The following is a 26,893-nucleotide window of genomic DNA, read 5'->3' as shown; positions in this document are numbered from 1 at the left end:
GGAAAAACTGACCAGTTAATTCAGGATAGATACGAAGGTTATCTGAAGATATGGGCGCCATGGATGATATATTCGGAAGCAAATGTTTGATGAATCTCTTTTTATTTTCTCTCCAACACAATATTACGTGACTGTAATGTGAACCACGTCGAAAAATAAATGTAAGTGTAACAAAGTATAAATGGATGTACTGAAAATAAAGAAAATATGGAAATGTATCCCCCCCACCCCTCCCCCATCTATTTTCCTTTTGTACCCTTCTCCCCCACCTCCATAACTTGTGTAAAAAGAACAGTAAAATACAAGTTTAAGCAAAAACATGAGACAGTTTTAGTTTTGAAAGAACGTAGACTGGTGGTGGCTGTGAGAGTCTCCGGTAGATTGTTCCAGTTTTGGGGTGCACGGTAAGCGAAGGAGGAGTGACTGCATACTTTACTTAACCTTGGGACCATGAACATTCTTTTGGAGTCCGATCTCAGATGATAAGTGCTGCATGTGGTAGGGGTAAGTAGTTTGCCCAGAAAGTATTTGAAGGCAAGACAGGAGAGATGAACTTTGTGCCGAGACTCAAGTGATGTATTATTTGTCTTAACTCTGTGCCCAGGACATACTTGAAAATGAGAGATAACTCTCAATGTATTAGTTCCTGGTAAAATATTTTATAAATAAATAATAATAAATAAATATGACCAATATAGTTCTTTGAGCATTTCACAGTGATGTGTGCTGTAGTTGCATTGGAGCACAAAATGGAATATTGAATTGTAGAGGGTATCAAGTTTGCTAAGGTGGGTTTGGGGTGGCGAGCCATACAGTATACTATGTCCCCATAGTCAATAATTGGCTTTAGCATCTGTTGTGCGATCCGCTTTCTGACCAGCAGACTTAGGGAGGATTTGTTCCTGTAAAGTACTCCTAGTTTGGCATAGGTTTTGGATGACAGGGTATCAATGTGCATCCCAAATGTTAAATGGGAGTCAAACCATATGCCCAGTATTTAAAACTAGTAACAGGAGTAAGGGTAGTATCAGCGTTGGTTCTGATCTGGAGCTCAGTCATTGGAAACTTTAAAAATTTAGCCTTTATACCATTTTTAGCCAAATACCATTTTTACAGTTTCGTCAGTGTTTAAAAACAGTTTGTTTTGGGAAAGCCAATTTTCAAGTCTCAAAAAGTCAGATTGAAGTTTGTGTTCAATGTTGGAGAGGCTAGGGCTGTGTGCATATAAAACAGAGAACTCATGAATAAGGGTTATATAGTTAAACCCTTTGGCCAAAGCGTTATAAGCCTGCAGCCAATGTCAGGGCATAACCGAATTGCAGGTACCTACACTGAATATATGAAATTATTGTCTCTTGAACTAGTGAAAAATGTGAGAAAGCCCTGAAGGGGTTAAATAAAGCATATGGTTTTGTGAGTAATGCAATTAAACGCTGGCTAAAATCAGTATCATAGTTACCTTACTGTTGAGGTAAACTGTGGGTGAACAAATTCCCTTATGTGAATATAATAAAACTTACATATACTTCTGTCAGCCTTATACTGTACATTCACCTACTCTTGTGTGATGTGCAGACTGACACAGAAGTGTAATATACTGTACCTGTACTAATTGGAAAATTGGTAGGGTCTCTTTCCTGAAGGGAGGAGACATACACCTCCAAGGACATGCTATGTAAAGCAGATGAGCCAGTAAGCCTACACCTATGACGTTTCCGTCATACCTACCCCTATGACGGTAATATGCACAATCTTTTACAAATGTTAGGCAATCTTTTTCCTTGCTGCATACTCCATAAGGGCATTTTAATATAGTGTCACTGAAACATCATAGGGGTATGCTCATTTACTGGCTCATCTGCTTTACATAGTGTTTCCTTGGAGGAGTATGTCTCCGCCCTTCAGGAAAGAGCCCCTACCAATGTATAAGGCTGACAGAAATAAATATATGTACGTTTTATTATATTCACATTTGTGCACCCACAGTTTACCTCTATAGTAAGGTAACTATGATACTGGCTTTAGCCAGATTTTACTTGCATTACTCACAAAAGTATATGCTTTATTTAATCCTTTCGGGGCTTTCTCACATTTTTCACTAGTCCATGGGACAATAATTACATATATTCAGTGTACTGTAGGTACCTGCAATTCGGTTATGCCTTGATGTTGGCTGCAGGCGTTTAACGCTTTGGACAAAGGGTTTAACTAAATAACCGTTATTCATGAGTTCACTATTTTATTTTAGCTTGTTAGGAGCGCAGGAATCGTTCTTACATATTGGGATCTACCTGGTAGGTAGGAATGAAACCAGTTTAAAGCATGCTTCCCTATTCCTATTTCTACCCTCACTTTATCTCTAGCCAGGCCATCTGTCTACATGAGGACAATGAGCTCAACCTTTTCCTTCTGCCTTGATGCCCTAACATTCCCCAGAGTTTGATTTCAATCCTTATCAGCTGTAGCTCCTTACCTTTCTTTTTAACTGCCCCCTTACAATGGGGTCCCCCAAAATGAGATGCCCCCTTTTTTCTCACAGCAATTTATTTCCTTGACTTTGAGTATTTGAGTTATGCTGTCATGAATATTATGGGTCATTTTAATAAGGAAGTGTCTATTTACCTGGCAGGTGGCTCTGTAACCTCCTGCCACTCCTTTATTTCATTGGCAATGATTTTCTCCCAGATTATTGAAGCTCCGAGAATGCTGGGTAAGGGTTAGGCTAAATAAATCTTGCAGGAAACACAGAAAATGTGACGTTCAAAGGGTTCAATTGTTTAAAAGTGCTAAACATAAAATCTCTATTGATGTATGAACTACTATAAGAGATGTGTGCAGAGGTATGCAAATGGAGACTGTTTTAGAGTGAAATTATATCTTGGCTTCATTGAGCCTGTTCCTTTATCCAGACATCGAAAAACAACAAAATAACACCCCCCCCCCCTGTTATTTTCCCAGTCCCTATCTGCAGGACTGGAGGGATATTCCCAATACCAGCCCATCACCCCAACGTCTCAGGAAGTATCTTAAGCATTTGGCCCTCCATGTCAGTCTCTGGAAGGTTTCTGGGTCCCCTGTGTCCAAAAAATATAGGTCTCTGCATGTCTGGATCTCTTGATCTCAGCACAGCCTTTGTGCTCAAGACAGTGTCTGTGTGCAGGCTCCTCTGCTCTCCTTCTGTCAGCCCAAATGTGAGCTAAGGAATCTCTCCTGTGTCTCACATGAGGCTTTTTACAGAGTTCTCATGAGTCCAGGTGGAGACTAGTTAATTAAGTGGCTGCAATTAACAATTTCCCTGCTGGATTCTCAGAGCTCTGAGGCTGCTTTACTTAAACAGGTATACGTCCCTGTTACAACTTCTTAAAAAGATATTATATTTTATTTATTTATAAAAATGTTTTACCAGGAAGTAATACATTGAGAGATATCTCCCGTTTTCAAGTATGCCCTGGGCACAGATTTATAAAAAAAAAATACATGGTTACATTAAAAGAACAGAGTTGGAAAATTGGGTACAGGGGATAAAGGGCGTATGAGTTTCAGATAGAAATAGAGCAGCTTTAACATCACTTTAACATCACCAAACATCACCAAACATCAGCAAATGGCAGAAAACGGCTCACATCCTTTGGCTGCCCCAAAGACTTTCCGCCTTTGGGGCAACACAGATATAAACTGGGGTGGGTGAGATTGAATCTGATGCATCTGTGAACAAAAAGATATTTTCTTTGTGTCCCCTTGGCTCATTAACATTCCAGTGGGTGGGGTTGCCGATTCCACAAAGACCAAGCACATGTTAACCCTTAGCATGCTGGTTCTGTGCAGAGGGGAGCAGTTCTTGGGGGGAGGGGGGTGGTCCATCAGGCTGTGCGCCTTTGGGGCAACGCAGATGTACACTGGGGTGGGTGACATTGAATCGGATGCATCTGTAAACAAAAATATGTTTTCTTTGTGTCCCCATGGCTCATTAACATTCCAGTGGGTGGGGTTGCTGATTCCACAAAGAACAAGCACATGTTAACACTTAGCACGCTGGTCCAGTGCAGAGGGGAGTAGTTCTTGGGGCGGCCCCATCAGGCGGTGCGCCTTTGATGTAACGCAGATGTACAGTGGGGTGGGTGAGATTGAATCTGATGCATCTGTGAACAAAAAGATCTTTGTGTTGCCAATGAACCGAACGAGTGAGTGAATCAGCTATTGCTATAGGTAAATGAACCAAATATACAACAAGTGAAAGAAATGAGCATAAAATGTGAAAACAATTGTGATAAAGGTGTGCAGGTATAGTAAGGTCACTTTTGGTGTGCTGCTCTTCAAAGGCGTGGGCGCCACATCGCAAATCTATAAGAAAAAGAAAAAAAGAGCGCACAACTCCTTCATAGTGTAGTAGATATTTAAATATATATTGGTGTAGCCTTCTTTCCCCCTGACTAAAGGGACTACCAGTACTTTATTACCTGAGTGGCGTACAGGAGGCCTGATCCTCTGCCACTGGGAGCCTGGGGTGATCACGTTCGTGGTACACAGAGCGTCCACCCGGGAAAGATCCTAACGCTGTAGGATAGACTTTTCCAGGAACCCAAAGCAGACAGTAATTACACACACAACTGGGTATATAACGACAGTATTTACTCACACATAGCAAGACACAACAATTTGTATATGGCCACACAATATTCTATCTCCCAAAGTAGCACCTCACTGATGGAACCCCCCAAAGTACTGGAGTGTCTGGACACTTAACCTGTTAGTGTCCACAGACCAGTCCTTCCCCCAAGAGCATGTGTGGAATAACGCTACCCACAGTGTGTTGGGCCGTTGGTGCACATGTATATAATACCTCCCTGGTCTCAGTCCAGACCAGGTAAGTCGAGCCGCTAAGTCCGAATCTTCTCCTGCCCTGATCCGCAGGCGGTTGCCTCTGGAGGGGTTTCCCGTTGAAGTGTGCCCCAATAAAATATTCTTTAATGATGTATGCCTGGATCTGGTCCCAGTCTGCAGGCTATGCTTCAGAACTTGGCGTCTTCAATGGCAGTATACACTAACTATACACAGCTAATGGGGATATGTCCCTAGCTAGGGGTTTCCCTGTAGCAGCCACAAATCTGATTAGGTGATTAGACCTAATGGGGTTAATCTGACCTAGTCTGCGTGCCACTGACACCAGACCCTAACTTCTCATTGTCTGTCCTGGCTCTAACTGTCCTAACCTTCTCCAACAGTTTTATCTCACTCCAACTGTCCTAACTGTCAGCTAATAGGCTGAGCTACGCCACGTGGACATTCCCATACAGCATTGTGGAGTGTAGTTTCCCTGCAGAGTCCCTTGGCAAGATGGCCTCCGCATGCGCGAGGTGTGCCAATATGGCCGCCGCCATCTCAGTTGCTACGGCGCATGCACCGGGAGTACAAACATGGCCACTGCCTGCACTGCGCATGTGCAATCCGGGTAATGGCCACCACAACTTCTGCGCATGCGCACCATCTCGCGCATGCGTGGGCACTACAAAATGGCAGCTCCCTGTGAAGAGAGCTGCCAGGAACCTCCGGCAGTAAGGCCCGCACACGCCCTTCTGGACACAACCGCGCACCTCCCTGCACTCTTCCCAGCCTATCTGAAGGTATGGGGACAAACGGGGGGGACCAGGGGGAGCCAGGCTATTCTGGTAATTAAGTTGAGTATTGCACGTACAGAAATAACAAAGTAAAAAGGTATATAACAGAAGCTTTTCCACCATGGGATCCCAGGGGCACTGATCAGTGGTTGGCATCTTGATCAGCTGTTTGGTCCATGGATTCAAGCGCTACTGGCGGCAGGGGCAGTATTTCCATCCGAAAACGAGTCCACAGAGGTAATTGCTGTATATCACGGGGTATGGCGCTAGCGCAACTTGATGACATCAGAACTCTCCTAACAGCCACTGGGGCAGATATTACCTGCTGTTGGTGTCCTCAGTGGAGCAACCTCTTGGATTTGTAATCCCATGGGGATTGCGCTGTCACGGAACAGATCAAGCCCAGTGTAATGCCATACAGTAGTTAAAACAGTGAGTCAAATTGATATATCCTACGTGTTCCTCTTACCACTTAATCAGGGAATCCTCAGAACAGCACGAGCCCCCTGGAATTACACAACCTAAGAGGTTTCTCAGCTGAGGACACGGATAGCTGGTAATATCCACTCCAGTGGGCTGTCTGTTTGGAGAGTTCTGACATCACCTAGGTGCACTAGCCCCATACATCATGATAGCAGTTACCTCTGTGGACTATTTAGACTGAAAATACTACCCCTGATACCCGCCACGCTTGAATACATGGACCAAACAGCTGATCGAGACGACAACCACTGATCAGTGCCCCTGGGATCCCATGGTAGACAGGCTGAGTGCTTCTGTCATACTGTATGCCTTTTTACTTTGTTGTTTCTGTATGTGCAATACCTTTTCTACTGCCAATATATATGTAATTATCTACTATGAGTGGTTGTGTTCTCTTTTTTTATTTCTTTTTCTTACAGTATAAATAAATCTTGTATTTATTTTACTACCCGTTCAATAAGGCTCAACAAATCCCTTATTTATCCAGCTGCTGTTTAAGTAAGGCTGAATAAGTGCCTTTATTTACCTGGCTCACCTTGTAAACTGCCTCTACCTTTTAATAAATCTGTTATTGCATTGAAGATACCATTTGAGATATATTTACTCATTTGAATTTTAGTCATATAACCACCAGATCTGTTTAGTGGAAAAATAATTATAAACCAGAACAGAACCCAGCTTACTGCAATGTTCTCACATGTTGATAAAAGGACGGGTAAAGCTAAAAAAAATAAAATATCAAATTGTTCTCAGAGCACATTAAAAGTTGATTGCGGGAGAGAAACATTGAATTTTTTTCACTAAGACTTAGATTGTCACAAGGACTGGCTCTCAAGTGGACCTCACAACAAGGACTGGCTCTCAAGTGGACCTCACAACAAGGACTGGCACTCAAGTGTACCTCACAACAAGGACTGACTCTCAACATGCCCTATAATTCATGTCATGATTTCTCAAGTCCCCCTCCTCTCCCCCCCTCCCCCCCAACAGGTCAGGTTTCCAGGACATCCCTGTTTCAGCACAGACAGCTCCATCAGAGGCTCTGTCAAATTCAGCCACCTTTGCTGAAGCAGGGACTGATTGAGCTGCCTGCGCTGAAGCTTGGATATCCTTAAAGCGTGACCTGTCCTTGTGACATTCGCTGACACACTGTGGTACTCAAAATGGTTAATTAAACTGAAAACTGGATTTCTTTTCACTACAGTTGTGTCTGGTCTGGACTATCTGAAACATATTGCAATTGGCTGATTAACGCAACATTTTGCAGTCGTTAGTATACAATTTCCCTATTTTGTCATGTTAGTGAGAAGTTTGTCTTTTCATTTTGTTAACATCCTGATAGTGTCACAACTCACATTCGTTATAAAAAAGGACTTCCATATTTATAATGTATTTCATGTACTGTCAGTATTGACATTACTCCATGCTATAGAACAATACAGAAACAATGTTCTGCCCTAAGAGCTTTCAATCTAAATGTGCTATTTGGCATACCGTCAGGGACACTGACAGGGGGTGTCTGCGAAGGGCCTGGCGGCCGGCACTGCAAGTTGGCCCCAACATCTGTCCAGGCCCCGCTGCCGGTCGCAGCTGGTCCCCGGCTCTCTATCAGCTGTAGGCCTCTTCCTCACTCTGTGTCCCACGCCGAGCTTGCAACACTGGCAGCACCCGACCGACCTCTCTGATGCAGCGCGCCGGAAGTAAGCACACGAAGTGCTCGCTGACCACTTGGCTTTTCCTCCTCCACATTACTTTTCATTTGATTACATTCTTTGTGAATTTGTTTACCACACTGTGAAAATAAGGTAGAGGCTGTTACTCATCGAGATGGGTAAATAGGGCAGATGTTCAGCTTTATCCACCGGCAGATGGATACATTACTTGATAAACCTTATTTGACCAGGAGCAGGTTAAATAAAACACTTATTCATCCTGCCCCAAACCTGCCAGCCTAATTCTAAACATACAGTACCAGCGTCACCCGTACACTAACTGTAATATACCAGCCTAATATGCCATCCTAATCCTAACCTCCCAGACTATCCCTTACTTTAACCCTAATATGTCAACCTAATCCTAACATCAAGCCAGACTAACCCTTACCCTAACCAGCATTCTCTAAATCCTAATAATCTGGAAGAAAATTCTTGCCGACTAAATAAGGCAGAGGGTGGAGGTTATAAGGCCGGCTTCCTGAAATTAAACATACAGTAGTACAGTAAATCCCCATTAGCTTCCAGCCTACAAACTCTTCACCTTGGAGAAGATAAATATATACAGTATACAGACTAAATCTAAGTTCACAAAATGCCTTCAATAAATAGTGGTCCTGGTCTAAGAAATGTAGAAGATACATTGGACATCACTTTTGAAATGTTTATACACTATGTAACCTCTTTTTGCCCAGTTTTGCTAAATGACTCCCACAGCTCACTTGCTGTAAGTATGGTATGAATGAGGATCTCCATGACGTCCTCCAGGGTGTTCTTTACTCTCTACAAAGCATGCAAACAGCTCATTCAGTGTCCAAAGCATCACTTATTACAGTTTGTCTTTAATACAATAAAATACAGTGCTAAGATTACAGAAAAAAGATTATTACAAAAGCATAGTTATAATAAATACAGACAGTTTTATCAAAATAAAAAGATAAAAATAGAATGGAACTTACGTTATCGCCTAACATTGATCAGATCTTTTCCCAAAGGGTCTTGAGTGGAAATTGAGATTTCACCTGCTCCATGGACACTCCCTTAGTTGAAATCTGATTTTCATATTACCTTGGTGAAACTTATATGTACTTTTTTCCCCCATTGAAACAGCATAAGACCTGTCATATATCAGCTACTTGGTTGACATTTTTACGACTTGAGAAAAAAATAAAAACGTCATTAGACTTTCAAATTTGACTCAATATATAAAAGACAATATATAAAAGACCTCATAACTTTATTTCCATAATGTTTAGGCAGACTCCATTCTTCACTGTTGCGTCTGTGTACTTAACATACACACTTGTATCTCCACTTCGACAGCCAAATGTCTATTGTTGCAGGAGAAACAGATGTCCTTGGCAACTACTAATCATCAAGTGTTTGGCATTATTTGACTCATCTCATTGCCACGGTTACAAATATGTATTTACAGGGATCGACATATCATAAGAAATGTCACTTGCCAGAAAAGAGAATGCACTTGCCAACTCCTCTCTCACCCCCTTCCCTCCTCCCTCCCCCGGCATGGACAAAAAAAAAAGTTCTGCCACTTAATTATGCATCTATCTCTCTCAACCCCTCCCGCTATCACCCCCCTCCCTCACTTACCTGGCTTAGGTGGATGATCTACATGTCAGCAGGGCAGCAGGAGGCGTTAGATGGTGAAAGGCGGGCAGCAGCATGAGAAAAGCCGACTGCCCGAACCGGATATGAATACTCAGTCTCCTCCGGCTGCTGCCGCCGCCGGCCGCCTTTCACCATTTAACACCTTCTGCTGCCCTGCTGAAATCTATCGTCTTCTCCCGCCACCAGCTTCTTCTTCCTTCTGTCCTGCTGCCAGCCTCCCGGGGTGAGTGGATTAGTCGAGCATGGTGTATTTATTATTCTTGAAAATAACTGTTAGGCCAATATCTTATATTTAATATAGCCTTCAAGCAAAATGGTGACCTGTTCATCTCTTTGTGATGCACAGGGATATTTCAAGAATGTCAGGTTTTCTTTGAGGCTGACAGCCCATGATCTGAGTCTCGTCTACAGCCTTCCAACATGTACATATTTCACTTTTAGTGGCCATCTGTGATAATCCCCAGGATAATACTTTTTTTAATCCCATCTGTGGCAACACAGATGTTGACTCAAGATAAACTCAGTCCTATACAACCCAGTCCGCATTTGACAGGTCATAAAAACAATTCTTGTATTGTTTAAACAATTTGTAACCAACGTTTACCCCTGAAATACTAGAATGATTAGAACACCCAATATCTTCTAACATAAACATTACAGATGCAAAACCCAAATAGAAGTGTTCCAGTCCCGGGCCCAGTTCAAGACTTTATATCTTGTGTTGGGTCAGTTCTCAAGTAGATATTACAACAATTGTAATCCAGAAAAGAGTTTGTATTCCAAATTTGTAAGACAACTGTAAAATAGTTACGTCTGTAGATGATGAAAGCCGGCAGATGTGTCGTTTTTTGCTACGTGGACGGCTATGGTAGATACAACACCATATACAGATTTAGCAAGGCGTAGTGTCTTTAGTGCTGCTGACATGCGCAGTTACGAGACTGTGTTGGTCTTGGCACTAGAGGATTAATGCTGCAGAGGGTGCCATTCAAAAGCATGGAACCCGCACAGCGCGATCGCCTCAGAAACTGTCCTGGTGTCGGGGACAAGAAAGCACAAGTCTGTGGGACAGTAAGTCTTGCTTCATCAGTAAATCTTCATGGACCATCGCTACTGTACAGCTCTCAGTTCAGGAATGGGATTTGGGTCAAAAACATTCCCAGAAGCTGTGCAGTGTGGTGGAGAGGTTTTAATTACAATCCAGCAGCAGTGTTAGAACATCTCTCCTTGTGCTGTGCTCCAGAATCTGCAGGAGTGTCATTTCTGAAGATCTTCAAACTGCATACTAGTTTCGCCCAATGGCAGCAGGATTAGGAGCTTTCATGCAAGCTGTCAGGCAAACCAAGGTTGACTCTCAGAGGCTGCAAGTCCCATTTAATAGAATAGCCACAATAACCGAGCTGTAGCAGCAGTGAGAAATTCTTTGAAGCTGCATTCTCACTTGCATCAGCGCTTGGGCTGCCAAGCATGGGGACGCAGCTCAGAAGCTTTGGGCATCCCTGCTCTAACCTGAGTCACACCTTATCCTGCAATAAGCAGCCCCCTTAACTTTTTGTTTCAACATTGTGCCTCATTCCCTCTAGCTTGTAAACTCTCACAAGCAGGGTCCTTATTACCTTTGTATCTCTTTGTGCATGTTTGTCCTCATCTGTATATAACTGTTTATGAATATACATAACTTTGTACCCCCATTGTACAGCGCTGTGGAATATGTTTGCTCTTCACAAATAAATAATTATACCTCGTACGCTCAAGGCCACACTTTTACCACTGATGTTTCTGAGAACACTGGGGAGGAATTGAGAACCAGGGATGGAAAATTATTGAAAACAGGGTTTAATTAGGGCAGATACAAGAAATCCTGGGTAAACCGGATAGTAGGCAAAGAAACAAACAGGACTGGGAAACAGAAACTGGCAAACAGGGACATGGATACAGGGCATGGGCATAGAAAATGGACTGGCGAGCAAACAAAGAGTTGAAACGCCAGGAAGGAGCAACTTCCTGCACTTTAAGAAGGGGACAGAGGAGGAAGTGGGCGAGTCCTGGGATGCAATGTGTCTGGGAGTTGTAGTTCTTTTGGGCCACGCCCAGTGGACAAAGTCAACATTGCAGCCAGAAAAAACTCCATGAGGACAGGTGTTCAGAATACTGTAATTCCTGGCTTATCACTGATGCACAGGTCTTACAATGCTTCACGTGTTTATTTGTACGTCTCCTACCTTAAGTTGTGGATCACAGTAATAATCATAGGAGAGCTTTTTATACAGTATAAGTAGGTTTCTGCCTTGTTGTTTGTACGGGATGGGCTGATGTTACTAAACATTGGTAAGAAACAATTGCTTCATTAGTACTAGACACAATGCAGTTTGTCTTCCACTGGACCTGCTAAAGGTACAAATGTCTGGTGTTGTGATGCTGCTTGGCTGCAAATTAATCATCTCGTTAAGTGTTGGTGAGCAGATCGAACAGTCTGAAATCTTATATGGTAATGACCTCATTAGACTTGATTCTTATTCAAGCCCAATTTACTGAGCTACGCTAAGCAAATCTTCTCAAGCACAGAGCTTTGTATGTGATGCAATCCTTAGCTAGACAGTATGTTTTCCTATGAGCCTTTTGAAATTGCAACCCCATATACTGTAGTAGCATAGTGAACTAATGGTATGGAAGTGTCATTTATTTAAATCACAGCAACATATGTATTTTAAAATGAATCAATAATATTCATAGTAAATGAAATAATAATTGAAAGCTATCATATATAAACAAGATATGTTATCCTGATCATTTTTACAATATTTAACTCTAAAACTGTTGTTCTGTTGTATAATTAAAGCAGGAATCCCCCTTACTAATTTTTTTTCCTTATCGATTATTTTTTTTACATGGGGTTATTAGGAGCTGGACTGTGCTATTTGTAGCACCTGGGGTCCCACATAACTTGCCATTTTAGTTGCCAGTGTTCCAGTCCTGATTTTGGAAAGGGCCGCCAACTCGACCCTAGTCCCGCAGGATAATAGGAAGCGGCAATGTCATCAGGGGGGAATGATCATCCTTACTATTGAATGACTGGGGGCGCCATCGTTGAGAATCCAAAAAAGTAAACCGCCAACTAACGTGATCAGTGTCTCGGAAACACGGTTCAGCTCCAAAGAACAGCTCCGGTATACATTCTGCAAAAAAAAAGAAATGCAAAATTAGCAGAATTTCACTGTAATTGACTCTTTCCCTTCCTCTGCTAAGCTTTGTTGTACTGAGTTTTTCATACTGTCGATATAATTATAGTGTGCAGAGCTTTTAAAAACTACACGAAAGAAGAAACCTGTGATGTTTCCAAAACTCTGTCCACTAGCATTTCTTTTGATGGAAGGGATAGGTTCTCCAGTTATTTGAGGAGTTCATGGGTGTACTTTCTTACAGTATTTTAATAGTATTATTGCCTTTTTTTTTAGGATTTCATAGAAAAGTGGTGTTTTAAAAGTGGCTACATAACTGAGTTTTGGGCAGTGAAGTAAATACAAGCTTCAGATCAGAGTTCACAATTATTTTTGCCTGTAAATAAAATAAAAAAAGAACACTTGCTATAGTTTAGTAAGAAAACAGAAATATCTCATAAGTGTTGGCTGTTGGGTTTTCAACCACAATGAATGAATGAACGTCTTTATTTGTATAGCGCCATTAATGTACATAGCGCTTCACACAGTGGAAATAGTTACAATCATATAAATAATAAGATATACATAAAACAAAGGGAAGAAGTGCTCAGACATAAAAGTAACATTTAGGAAAGGGAGTCCCTGCTCCGAAGAGCTTACAATCTAATTGGTTGGTAGGAAGAACGTACAGGGACAGTTGGAGGGCATTCTGGTAAGTGCGTCTGCAAGGGGCCAAGGTTAATGTATGAGGTGTTAATTATCAACTATGGAGCTCCTCATATGCTTCCTTAAGCCGGTGTGTTTTAAGGTGGGTCTTAAAGGTGGATAGAGAGGGTGCTAGTCGGATATTGAGGGGAAGGGCATTCCAGAGGTGCGGGGCAGTCAGTGAGAAAGGTTTAAGATGGGAGAGGGCTTTAGATACAAAAGGGGTAGAAGGAAGACATCCTTGAGCAGAACGCAGGAGTCGGGATGGTGCATAGCGAGAAATTAGGGCTGAGATCTAAGGAGGAGCAGAAGAGTGTAAAGCTTTAAAAGTGAGGAGGAGAATTGAGTGTGTGATACGGGATTTGATGGGAAGCCAGGAGAGTGATTTCAGCAGCGGAGACGCTGAAACAGATTTAGGAAAGAGTAGAGTGATTCACAATTAGTGTGAGGTATGTATTGTGACGATGGGGAGGATTTGGCCCGGGATTAAAGGGGTTACACCCCAATTGGCCACCCTCTAACCTCACCAGGGAGACAAGGGGTTAACTGGGCTGAGGCCCAGAAATGTTATTTAACCCTGGTATTAACCTGAAAATGTATATTCCACTGTTCCCCTGTTTTATTGTTATATCAGTGTCTGCATCACACACACACTGGGATCCATCCGGGAGCACAAGGGTTAATAGTTGTTTAGTGATTATAGCCCTTTGTGTAATTTTCCCGCCTTTTCAGGCACCATTTTGCAGGCTCCCATAGGCCGCCATTGAGCTCCTTGTGTTTCAATGGTGAATCTTGCTGTTTGGGTCCTGTTTCCTGAGAAGACCAGCAGATGGCGTCCGAGAGGAGAGTGGCGGTTTCCCATTGTAAGTCAATGGGCTCATTGACTTTAGTGGAAATCCTCGAAGGAGCTTTCCAGGAACGAGTTGGCTGCCGTCCAAACCGCTTAACCGCAAAGCGGATACATTTTCAATAGGAGAGCTTTGATCACTTAACAAGTCAAGTTCAACGACAAGTGGCGTGGGAATAAACAGTTCTAGAGCACCTAGAAATAAAATTCTTTCTGCCCCTAGTTCCTAGACCTCCCCCCACTCGACCACAACCGGGTCCCCGTATCCTGGACCCCCGATAAGGGTCGAACCGAGAAGAGCGGGTCACGCCATAGGTTCCAATGGTGGCGGCAGAAACGGCTCAGGAAAACGGCTAAGTGTGAAAAGCTGAAATTTGGTAATCCATAGCTCGGAGGGCCCAGCGGATCAGGGTTTGGGGTATCTGTAGCCACTGCTCCAGCATCGCTGCAGAACCTTCCTTGACCAGCTTGGACCAACCCGACGGAGTATGGACCCCCTTGAAAGTTCGGGACTTTTCCCATAGACTCCAATGGCGGCCAAACCCCATTGACTTCAACGGCGGCGGCGCCCAGTTGAAAGTCTATGGCGGGGATTCCCATAGCCGCCAACGGCGGCGGTTTGCCATTGAAAGTTTATGGCGGCGGAACCCGTTGTTTTCAATGGGGATTTAGTGAAAAACTGTGATTTAATTTACAGCGGAGATTTTTGTATTAAAATGTGAAACGGTTTTAAGTGTATTTGTGTATCTCCGGTTCCGAAGGTCGTAGCAAGTCCCAAATTGGACCATAGGGTGTCCCAGTTCCGGCATTGAGAACTGGGAAGTTTGGACCTGCTGGACCAAACGGAACCGGATATTTTAATATGTTTATGTTTTATCTTTCATACTGTGTTTCAATGTATGGGTAAAACCCAGAGGAAATTCCTTTGCATACCAGGGTAGCATATGGCCAGAAAGGCGACCCAATGTCTAGGACTTAAGTATGGTTCAAAGGATTTTTTCCCCTCTACTGTTTACATGAGGGCGGAGATTACTCAAACCAGAGCAGTCTTCAAGTGTTCCAGTTCACACCTCACAACAAAGAATTTCCTGCCAGGAATCCAGGCTGGTAGACTAGCTGGCATTCCTGATGCAGAGGAGGGGTTACAGAAATGAGACCCCAGAGTTCTACTGCGCATGTACCAGCTAGCAGGGGGGCATGTATCAAATTGTGTTCCCACGTTAATGAGTGGCTAGAGTTAATTGAAAACCAATCCACTGTACTTAAGGTTAAGGATAGGGCCACAAAAGGTATATAATCTGTGGTCAACCCTTTATCCTTTGTCTGTTCTATACCATCTTGATTGCTGAGAGAAACGCTATGCAATGTCTTCAGGCCAGAGGTCTTTCATGTCTTTGGTGTCTTGATGACTATGAAGAGTGCTGTATGAACTGCCAGTCCAGATATGACTGCTTCATCATTTCCATTTTAAGTAAGTGTCTATATTTTGCCTGTTATTTGTATATCTGATATGTTCACCTTTATCAAGGAATAAATTATATTTTATCATATCTAAGTCTCGTCCCAGTTCAGACCCAGTTATAAATATATATTATCTTTTATATATATTTTTGGTGTGTATTATTAATAGCCTGTCACAAAGCTCCCGTCACATGTATGTATGTACGTATTTATATCTTTATTTATATAGCTCCATCCAGGTACATAGCGCTTCACAGCAGTAATACACGTGACATAATAATATAACACATAATGGGAATAAGCGCTTCAGACATGATAGTAACAATAGGAAAAGGAGTCCCTGCCCAGAAGAGCTTACAATCTATGTGGTAATTTGGGGGAAGTTAGAGACAGTTGGAGGGTGTTATGGTAAATGCATCTGCAAGGGGTCAAGGTCAGTGCATTCGAGATGTATAGTTTCAGCCAGCGGAGCTACCCATATGCTTTGTTAAATAGGGGTGTTTTTAGATAGGACTTAAAGGTGGAGAGAGAGGGTCCAAGTCAGATATTAAAGGGAAGTACATTACATTTGTGTGGGGCAGTCACTTTCTGTTGTAGCATATTAATTTATACCGTGAGTCCTACACATACAATGCATCATTCTTTAGTGTTGGAGCAGGCAGACGTCCCTCACAGATGTGAGGCACTAGAATGATGTTGGCACCAAAGATGTTGTCACTAGAGAAGTTAAACCAGGAGTGGTCAACGCCAGTCCTCCAGGTCAACAACAGGTCAGGTTTTCAGGATATCCCTGCTTCAGCACAAGTGGCTCAATCAGTAGCTCAGTTGACCGAGGAATATCATTATAAACCTGACCTGTTGGTGGCCCTGGAGGACTGGAGTTGGCAACCCCTGGTTTAAACATTAAAGTGCACAAGCAGTTAAACCTTGATGTGTAAACCACTAGAGAGCATAAGTCAATTACATTCACAGATACTGTAGGATAACAGATACAAAAAACCTACAGCTCCAGTGCTTGCAAAGCCATGGTTTGTGATCACAAAGACCATATACAGTTATCCTGCAATTTATCTCAAAGTGGTTGAGTAAGTATTACTGCTGTTAAGTCAATTTTTTCTACAGCTGTGCAGCTGTAAGAGAACTACCATGGGTCATACATAGCAGATTAAATTAAATCGTTTTAATGAGCTGTGGATGTGGTGTTCTAAGAAGCTTGCATTGTATTGTGTGGTACATTTGTACCTTTTGTTGATCTTGAAAGGGCTTAATTAAAGTTTCCCAGCATCGTGTTTCTTGATGAATAATCCCATACATTTTATGTAGTGTCTTCCAAAGACCTGAATTTGAAATAAAAGCGTCACTATGCCTCAAGCAAATTGCCAGGATTATAGAGACGTCACCGGTGGAATTAATAGGACTCGAACTAGAAACATCTGAAATGTTTTTCACAATTACATGAATTGTTCACATTTAGGTTTCAAGCCCTTATTCTAGAAACGGTGAATTGATGCTTTTGCATGGAAATCTGTTGTACAGGCGGTCCTCGGTTATCCGACACAATGCGTTTCTCAAAATGGCGTCGGATAGCGAAGTGTCGTAAAGCGAATCACATTTTCCCATAGCAATAAAACAAGTGATGGACAGCACTCAAGAGAGATAAATAAAGTGCGTGCAGGGTGCAATGGGACCTAGGGGACCCTTATTCACCCTATAACACACTCCATACCTTCCTCCTTTTAGTGTGTTTTTTTCCCACTTGTTGTTGAAGTGTGTTGTCACCTTGTCTCCCTTTCCCACTCCCCTAAGACTTCATAAGTTTCCTATGTGATGTGCATCTCCAAGTCATTTTTTCCTTGTGTTCTCATTAAAACTTATTGCATATTTCAGACATACTCTTGTAGTAGAGCTTTTCTTTATAGACAGTGAGTGCTGGGACACCTCTGTATTTTACATTTTCCCATAGGAACACTGTTTAAATGAAAGGTTCCTGAAGGCATTTTTAACACTAAAATACACCAAATATTTTACGCAGGTCTAACGGTACGAGCCCCCCCCCAAACTCATATTGGCCCCTATGTGCATAACCTGCCCCAGTTACATCTCAGTGTAGTGTGGTGCACCTGCTGGCTCACAGGACTCCTGAGTCTCCCGCTTGTTGGTAGTGGGGATTTCACCATGACAGGCGTATGAGGTAGTGTAGAGTTCTACTCACAGTCGGTACAGTGCCTCCATCCCTTCCAGATCCCCACGACAGAAGGGAGGAGTTTCTGGAAGAGAACTCCTAGGTGCACCTTCTCCCTGAGTAACTCCATTCACAGGCAAGAAGGGTATCTTTCTCATGGGCATCTTTATTAGCACGTTACATGGCAGACTGCCCATCATAGCAGCCGACCCTTAGCCGCACATTATCAGGTGTCCATCTCCAGGAAGGTTCCATCTGTTCTCTAATCAAGTTGTCTTTCCACCTCTCCCCTAAGGGAGACCACCAGCTGTGCCAAAGCCCTGGACACAGTGTGTACTCTGCTTGTCATTTTGGCACGTGCCTCTCTGTCAGACAGACTTGAACTGCTGCAGACACTTCACTCAGACATAACAGAACTGGATGAACACACTAACTTTGGAGAGTGCTGTGCAATATATAGGCTCCAGAAAGACCCACCTCTGTGTCACTAACAGTGGACACAAAGCATGCTGTCGCTTCCTTTGCTACATATAACACATCACCGGGCTTGAGGGCAAACCTCTATGATAACTACTGGCAACCCTGCCTTCTTACCAGGGATTACTGCCAGAAAGAGAGAGATATGTAACACCAATTTTACACATGGCTACACAGGCAATAAGATATGCAGCACACAGATACATTATGATGTACAGATTCTATGTAGTGAACCCAGAACTGTATAATAAAACTGTTAGACATGTTTAAGGGCCTAAATACACCACTAAACCTTCACACAGACTGATCTGGAGGATCTCCCTGACTGCAGCCTTCTGATTGACATAATGTTTCAACTTTGCAAAGCGTTGTAAGAGCGTCGGATAAGCCATTTTGGCGCCGTAAAACCGCCCATAGGGATGCATTGGACAGCGTCGGATAAGCCATTTGTAGTAAAACGAAGCGTCGTAAAAAGAGGACTTACTGTATCTTATTGAATATGGGCCCATGAATTAAAAACAAAAATCAATGGAACAATATGATCAGACTGGCAAACATACAGTATAACCCGTTTCTTGGACGGAGTATTACTGTTTCACAAACTACCAGAACTTGCATATTTCATTACAATTCTCTTTTCCGTTTATAATCCTTTCCTAGTTCATCGGACACCACACTATTATTAGTATTATTAGTAGCAGTAGCATTACTATTATTATCCATTTTATTCTTATAGAGGGCTAGCCGTGAACTCCCCTCTATACAAAATTGAATACACTTGCTAAGCATCCATGCAACGATAATCATGTGCTGGTGTTGCTAGCTAAAGATCTCCATACTTGTTTAGAGTGCCACAGACTGACTGCAATTTTTTTTCTCCCTCCCCACCCTCTCTCTCATCATCTCTCCTTCTCCTCTTCATCTTTCCTCCACCTCCTCCTCATCATCTCTCCCCCTCCTCATCTCTCCCCCTCCTCCTCCCATATTTTTCTCTCCCTTCCCCCAGCATGTCTCCCACTTCTCCCCCAGCATCTCTCCTCTCTCCCCCCCCAGCATGTCTCTCTTCTTCCCACACAGAATCTCTCTCCTCCTCCCACACCATGTGTGCTCTCTCTCATCCCCCTCCCCCCAGCATGTCTCTCTCCTCCCCACACAGAATCTCTCTCCTCCTCCCACACCATGTATGCTCTCTCTCCTCCCCCTCCCCCAGCATGTCTCTCTCTCCCCCCTTCAGCATTTCTCTCTCCCACCTTCAGCATGTCTCTCTCTCCCTCCCTCTGAGCATATCTCTCCCTCCCTCTGAGCATATCTCTCTCCATCCCCCCGCATTACTTTCTCTCCCCCTCACCATGTCTTTCTCTTCTTACACGGCTCTTCTCATTCTTTCTACGTTCTCCCCTCATGTATTATCTTATTCCCCCCCATGTCTTTTTTTCACCCTCTTCTCTTTTCTCACACATGCCATTCTCTTTATTTAATCCCCCATATATTTTCCCCTGTCATCCTCTCTCTAACAACCTGAGGTTTCTTTTCCCAGCATCTTTTTCTCTTTTCCTTCCCCTTTCCCCCCTCATATCTATCTCTCTCAAGCTGGAGGTGACTCAGGGCATTAACTGGGGCCTAGGGGTACACTGACCTAATGCAGAGGGTCACTGACCCCTATATACACACCTCCTCCCCTCTCTAGCTCCCAGGATCAACTGCCTCACCCTTGCAGTATTCCAAAATGGTTACAACTGTCTCCAGTGGAATCCTGTCGCACGATTGGCTGCCATGCGTCACATGTCTCAGGCTCCTCAGGCTCATGTATTTCCCTGCTAAACCTGTCTCTATGCGCATTGTGCCTGCACAAACTGACATGGACGCCGCCCTGCGCATGCGCGAACCTTGCGCAAGATGGCGGCGCCCTGCTATGGTAGCCACCGCCCTAGATGCAGCCGCTTCTCTTCCCCCAGCTGCCCTGCACCTCATCCTCCCCACTGGAGCCCAAGGGGAATCCTCGAACACCGCTGAGGTTAGTGCCAGAAGAGCTAAAGGTTATAACCCAAGGGGGGACCTGGCTACATCTGTATTCTTCCCTTTCATGTTTTTTTTACCCCAGTGATTTAACCCTTCCTCTCCCTCTCACCTTTCCCAGCCTGTCTCTCAGGCTGCAGCTCCAGCCCCATGCTGCTCTACTTGAGGCCCCACCCACCTATGAAGCTCTGTAGAGGAAGGAATTTCCCCTCTGTTCTTCCTGCTGTATCTAAGGGCCTCTGATTCAGGCCCCGACAACTTGCAGAAGAAGGGATTTCTCTCTGTGCTTCCTTCCAACTGCTTCTCAGGCCCCACAATGTGCAGCCAACAGGGAGAGTGGGCTCCCCAAGAGCGCCCCCCCGCCCCCCGGGTTTCCCAGCCTATAGCTACGCCCCTGGCCACAGACATGATGAAGAAGGTCTTGACTGACCACTCTCTGTGTAACTCATGACCCACACAAATAACACACCAACAACATAAATGGGGTTAAACGAACATAAATTGATTTAAGCGACAAGCACCTTCACAATAGGGTTGCCTGGTGTCCGGTATTGAACCGGACAGGCCGGTATTTGGTTCCCTGTCCGGACATGGGATAGAGCAGGACTGCTGCTGCTAGTGGGCTGGGCAGCTTCTGATTGGTTGCTGCTGTGTAATTCAGCCAATCAGGAGGTGGCAGGAGCCTGGGGGTGGGGCCAAAGAGCGGTGGAAAAGCATGCAGCAGACAGGTGAGGCTGTGTCTGTGTGTGTGTCTCATGGTCCTGTCTGTGTGTGTGTCTCAGTGTGTGTGTCTGTCTATCTGTGTGTGTGTGTGTGTGCCTCAGTGTGTGAGTGTATGTGTGTGTCTCAGTGTGAGTGTCTGTCTTTCTGTCTGTATCCTGGAACCAGGGTCACGTGTGAAGTATGAATAGCTCCAGATAGTTTTAACTCATGTCTACCCTCTTCCAAAGCATCACAAGTCCTTACAGGCATACCCCACATTAACGTACGCAATGGGACCGGAGCATGTATGTAAAGTGAAAATGTACTTAAAGTGAAGCATTGCCTTTTCCCCACTTATCGATGCATGTACTGTACTGCAATCGTCATATACAGGCATAACTGATGTAAATAACGCATGTGTAACAGGCTCTATAGTCTCCCCGCTTGCGCACAGCTTCGGTACAGGTAGGGAGCCGGTATTGCTGTTCAGGACGTGCTGACAGGTGCATGCGTGAGCTGCTGTTTGCCTATTGAGCGAGATGTACTTACTCGCGAGTGTACTTAAAGTGAGTGTACTTAAACCGGGGTATGCCTGTATTGTCTTTCTTAACTTTATTGCAGAAGTAGAAAACAAAGGGTACTTGTAGGTGTAGTGTGAGCAGAGAGTGCTTCTCTGTCAGAAATGCTTGCGTGAGGTTAGACTACGGTAAGACAGAAAGGCCTTGCCGGGGTAGTAACATACAGGTACTGTACTCACTGTGTCCATGGTGGAAAAGGAAGTGAGTGGCAAGGGTCACATTAGAAGTGAGATGGGACAAACTAACTGTCAGCAAGACAGGGGGGAGGGCAGAATAGCCCATTCTGAGAGGACTGGAGATGTTGCCAGGGCAACCAGGGGTGTGACAGACTGGAAGGGAAAAGGCAACATAATGTATCCATTCCATCTGCACCGAGTGAAGCTTCAGGGAAACTTACATCCAAATACAGCTAGCAGGCAGAGCTGCAGAAGAGGGGGGGGGGGGGTGTAAGCAGAGGGAAAGGAGGTAGTGCACGCACTCAAAACATACAGGTGATGGTGGGGTACTTAACTGCCGGTGCGCTGGTTCTGGGGAGCTCCTGACGTCCCAAAGTGATCCAGTGAAGAAAAAGCATCAGGCACATGGTCTTAATCATGAATGAAAAAAGTTTTAATGTGCCAAGGAATGTAAGCAGAGGGGACAGAAACAGATATGAAATCCTGTTCCAGGACAGTCTGTGTCCTGCCTGTATATGTGTGTGCCTCAGTGTGTGTGAATGTCTCAGTGTGTGTGTGTGTGTATCTCAGTGTGTGTGTGTGTGTGTATGTCTCAGTGTGTGTGTATATGTCTCAGTGTGTGTGTGTGTGTATATGTTTCAGTGTGTGTGTGTGTGTGTGTGTGTGTGTGTGTGTGTGTGTGTGTGTGTGTGTGTGTGTGTGTGTGTGTGTGTGTGTGTGTGTGTGTGTGTGTGTGTGTGTGTGTGTGTGTACAGTATGTCTCAGTGTGTGTGTGTGTATATGTGTATATTGTATTGTATTGTATGTCTTTATTTATATAGCGCCATTAGTGTACATAGCGCTTCACAGTAGTAATACATGTGGTAATTAAATAAATAACAGATAATATAAATAACAGATCATGGGAATAAGTGCTTTAGACATAAAAGTAACATTAGGGAAGAGGAGTCCCTGCCCCGAGGAGCTTACAGTCTAATTGGTAGGTAGAGAGAACGTACAGAGACAGTAGTAGGGAGTTCTGGTAAGTGCGTCTGCAGGGGGCCAAGCTTTATATATCATGTGTTCAGAATATCCACAGTGCTATTCATATGCTTCTTTAAGCAAGTGTATCTTAAGGTGGGTCTTAAAGGTGGATAGAGAGGGTGCTAGTCGGGTACTGAGGGGAAGGGCATTCCAGAGGTGTGGGTCAGTCAGTGAAAAAGGTTTATAGCGGGAGAGGGCTTTAGATACAAAGGGGGTAGAAAGAAGACATCCTTGAGAAGAACGCAGAAATTAGGGCTGAGATGTAAGGAGGGGCAGAAGAGTGTAAAGCTTTAAAAGTGAGGAGAAGAATGGAGTGTGAGATGCGGTATTTGATCGGAAGCCAGGAGAGAGATTTTTATGAGGGGAGATGCTGAGACAGATCTAGGAAAGAGTAGAGTGATTCTGTCAGCAGCGTTTAGGATAGATTGTAGGGGAGACAGGTGAGAGGCAGGAAGGCCGGACAGCAGGAGGTTACAGTAATCGAGACGGGAGAGAATGAGGGCCTGAGTCAGAGTTTTAGCAGTCGAGCAATAGAGGAAAGGGCGTATCTTTGTTATATTGCGGAGGAAAAAGCGACAGGTTTTAGAAATGTTTTAAATGTGAGGGGCGAATGTGAGAGAGGAGTCGAGTGTGACCCCTAGGCAGCGTGCTTGGGCTACTGGGTGAATGATCAGTTCAGACCTAGTTCCAACAGTAATGTGGAAGGAGGTAGTAGGGCCAGGTTTGGTAGGAAGTATGAGGAGCTCTGTTTTAGCCATGTTGAGTTTAAGGCGGCGGAGGGCCATCCAGGATGATATAGCAGAGAGGCATTCAGAAACTTTGGTTTGTACAGCAGGTGTAAGGTCAGGTGTTGAAAAGTATATCTGTGTGTCGTCAGCATAGAGGTGATAATTAAACCCAAAAGATGTTATTAGGTCACCTAGAGAGAGTGTGTACAGAGAAAAGAGAAGAGGTCCCAGGACAGAGCCCTGGGGTACCCCCACAGAGAGATCAATAGAGGAGGAGAAGGTGTTAGCAGAAGAGACACTGAAAGTACGATGGGAGAGGCAGGATGAGATCCAGGATAGAGCTTTGTTCCGAATACCAAGAGTATGGAGAATGTGAAGGAGAAGAGGGTGGTCCACAGTGTCAAATGCTGCAGAGCGGTCGAGTAATATGAGCAGAGTGTAATGACCTCTGTCTTTGGCAGGGTGGAGGTCGTCAGTTATTTTAGTGAGGGCTGTTTCCGTGGAGTGAGCAGTGAGGAAGCCAGATTGTAGAGGGTCTAGGAGAGAATAGGTGTATAGGTTTCAGTGTGTGTGTGTGTGTGGTGACAGACAGTACATACAGTACTGGCAACTTTGTTTAATTGCTCACTCACCCTTACTTTTCTTTTACTATGCTAACAGTTTTCCCATTTTCAAGATCTATTAAAAATAACCACCATTGTAAATTCTAAGAAAGGCTCCATAACTCAGCTCTTATCACAACAGCAATGCAATCTCTGCAGCACCCTTCTTACTTACAGATCATCCCCAAGAAGGCAGAACAGGTTACTTATTCACTGGCATGATTCAATATGCAATTTAATGCTGGCTTTTAAAGTCTAAATTTAAAAGCTACTGTACTGATAATGACAGGTGGGGGGTGAGAGGATGAAGGGATGGGGGTCAAAAGAGGATGAAGGGAGGGGGTTTGAGAGGATGAGGGTTTGGGGGGATGAGAGAGGAAGAAGGGAGGGGGTGAGAGGACAGGGGGGGTGAGAGGACAAGTGGGGGTAGGAGGGTGATAGGACAAAGGGAGAGAGAGGAGGAGGAGGGGTGCAACAATCTTGGAATTTGTGTGAGGAGTAGTAAGATCAGTATTGCTCGCCATGTACAGTATTACTGCAGGTCAGTTATTTATAAATGATCTGACCATTATGTCATTTGTTCTAAATTTCACTCCAAGCATGCACCAATTTGCACCAATTTGCACTATTTCATATTCTATTTCCTAAAAAAACTCCTCGGAAGGGCGCTCCCTCCCAAGACCTCTCCCCAGATTTTTTACGAAATAGAATATAAATTGATGCAAATGGGTGAATACGTGGAGTGAAATTTAGAAATAATTCCGTAACAGTCAGGTCATTTATAAATAACATTCTTCCCCGCCAGCGATTCTCGCGCGCGTCGCACCTTTCACCATTGTGTCCAGTATATTTGGACAAGCCACCTGGCAACCCTAGTTCACAACCAGTGTGTCCAAGTAATCGCTGGATCTGTCAGTCCAGGTGCAATCTGACCGCTACCACCACTTCCAGCTGCGACAAAAGAAATGGCAGACAGAACATCACCCTAAAACAAACCCGTTTCAGTTAATCATTTATCTAAGTTTTTGTGCTCCCCATAACCAAGCCACTTTGCTGCGTGCCATTATAAAAAGTACCTTTCCCCCATTAGCATTGCCACCCTAATCCAAACCTTTGACCCTCACAACCCTCCCCCCATTCCTTCCCGGCTGCAGTCAGGTAATGGCTGGTGTAGCAGTCATATAGACCTGGTTCGTCTAACAGCAGAAAGTTCTCCCGGAGAGCCGTTGTCGTGCTATAAATGTGCCGTGTTTGTTCTGGTCCTTCTGCAATTCCCAGAACAGCAACAGTGCACCAAAGACATAACATTACATGGAACTGAATTTCCATTTTATTAGTCACCTATCGTAGTAGATGAATTTGACTTCTGCAAAACTATTGCCAGTAAGCAAAGTTTGGGGTGATTTTGAGAAGTATATTGTGGGGAGATAACAGCCATGTAAGCGCCATTTTGTATCAAGTATGTCAGGAATTTAACATTTTAAGAATGTCAAAGATTTTTTTTAATCTTATATCTATGGCTTTTTTTTTTTCTTCGAACAAAGATTGAAACTCACAGTATTGTGATTTGTGGTAGAAACATAAATTGAGCAGCTGTGTCTGATTAGTAATCACTTTTGTCAGGATCCTGTTATGTGGCAGCATAATCAATCCAGAATACTGAGTGCAGAGACAGACTATTTGAGTTTGTTCCAGAGGACATGCAGTACCATTCATAACAAATCAATCACATTGTAAGGTGCCGGGATGGATTAATGCTGTAAGTATGTCATCAAACATGTGCATATCTAAAACCAAGTAGTCAAAAAAAAATAATTTAAAAAGATTTTTGTGAGTCCCCTATTTGTTCTCAATATTTCCACCAATCAGGCGTCGTCCATACTCAACAAACCAACGAGGCAGGCCATAGAGTGCGCAATCTCATGTGCGCTGAAGCGCGACGGCGCAGGCGATTTTTGAGCAGACAAATTTGTTTTATATTGACGTGCGACGGCCGGGTCACGGGAAAGGTTCAGCCAGTGAGGGTAAACGCCTCTCCGTCACACACGCCACGCCTCCCCGTCACGTACGCCACACCGCCCCGTCACACACGCCACACTTCCCCGTCACGCACGACACGCCTCCCCGTCATGCACACCACGCCTCCCTGTCACGCACGCCACGCCTCCCCATCACGCACGCTATGCCTCCCCGTCAATCATGCCATGCCTCCCCGTCACGCACGTCATACAAATCCCAAAGGCCACGGATCGCTCAAGCTACAGGTGCGCGCAATGCTGTGTGCTCCGTCGGGCACGGGTGCCTACTTTATCCGCAGCCTTATAATAACACATACAGACGTATTAAGACTTGCTGTCACAGCACAACAGATGAACATGCAAAAGTATGTGGCACCCGGCACAGTGTGTGCCGCGTTGGGGGTCCATGCATTTTTTAGCAAATGTTGGCTTTTAGTTAAATGTCATGCATTTTATTTGCCGCTTGTTTTTTATCTGTTGCCCATTTATTGCCATAGTGGAAATCCATGCCCATATTGTGGGCATGGTTTATGACTGTGCCAATCAATTGGTTTATTGGCAACTATTTTTTTTGTTTTTTTTAATGTAATGTATTTTATTCAGTTTGGGCATGGTTTAGCATTGTGCCAATCAATGGGTAGAGGGGGTGGGGGTAGTTGCCCGGGGACGGTAGTTAGGCCTCCCGGGTTGTTAGCGGGAGGGGGTTTAACCCCTTAATTACTATAGTGGTTAATAACTGCTAAGGTTATTAAGGAGCTGCAGGTCAGTGTCACGGGAGACC

General features: G+C 44.1%; 1 protein-coding gene and 1 long non-coding RNA gene across 10 annotated transcripts in view; one reads left to right on the top strand and one right to left on the bottom strand.

Moving 5' to 3' along the window:
- The window catches only part of LOC142466836 (uncharacterized), a 31,941-nt gene extending 11,954 nt beyond the window's left edge, over positions 1–19,987 (bottom strand). The window contains exons 1-4 of one of the 5 annotated variants that reach the window (XR_012788244.1): positions 19,906–19,962; positions 12,388–12,615; positions 7,593–7,890; positions 2,623–2,732 (exon numbers count right to left, since the gene is read on the bottom strand). This is a non-coding gene — a long non-coding RNA (uncharacterized LOC142466836). Of the gene's footprint in view, positions 1–2,238; positions 2,733–3,003; positions 4,140–7,088; positions 7,891–12,387; positions 12,616–19,905 lie in introns of those variants that run through there. The other 4 variants (XR_012788243.1, XR_012788245.1, XR_012788242.1 and 1 more) reach the window with 4 other exon arrangements.
- The window catches only part of CTNNA2 (catenin alpha 2), a 1,818,882-nt gene that overhangs the window by 241,969 nt on the left and 1,550,020 nt on the right, over positions 1–26,893 (top strand). The window lies entirely within an intron of this gene.

This window comes from Ascaphus truei, chromosome 1, assembly GCF_040206685.1.
Source record: "Ascaphus truei isolate aAscTru1 chromosome 1, aAscTru1.hap1, whole genome shotgun sequence".
NCBI lineage: Eukaryota > Metazoa > Chordata > Amphibia > Anura > Ascaphidae > Ascaphus > Ascaphus truei.
The sequence above is the reverse complement of the archived record's forward strand: the minus strand, read 5'-3'. Positions and strand labels throughout refer to the sequence as shown.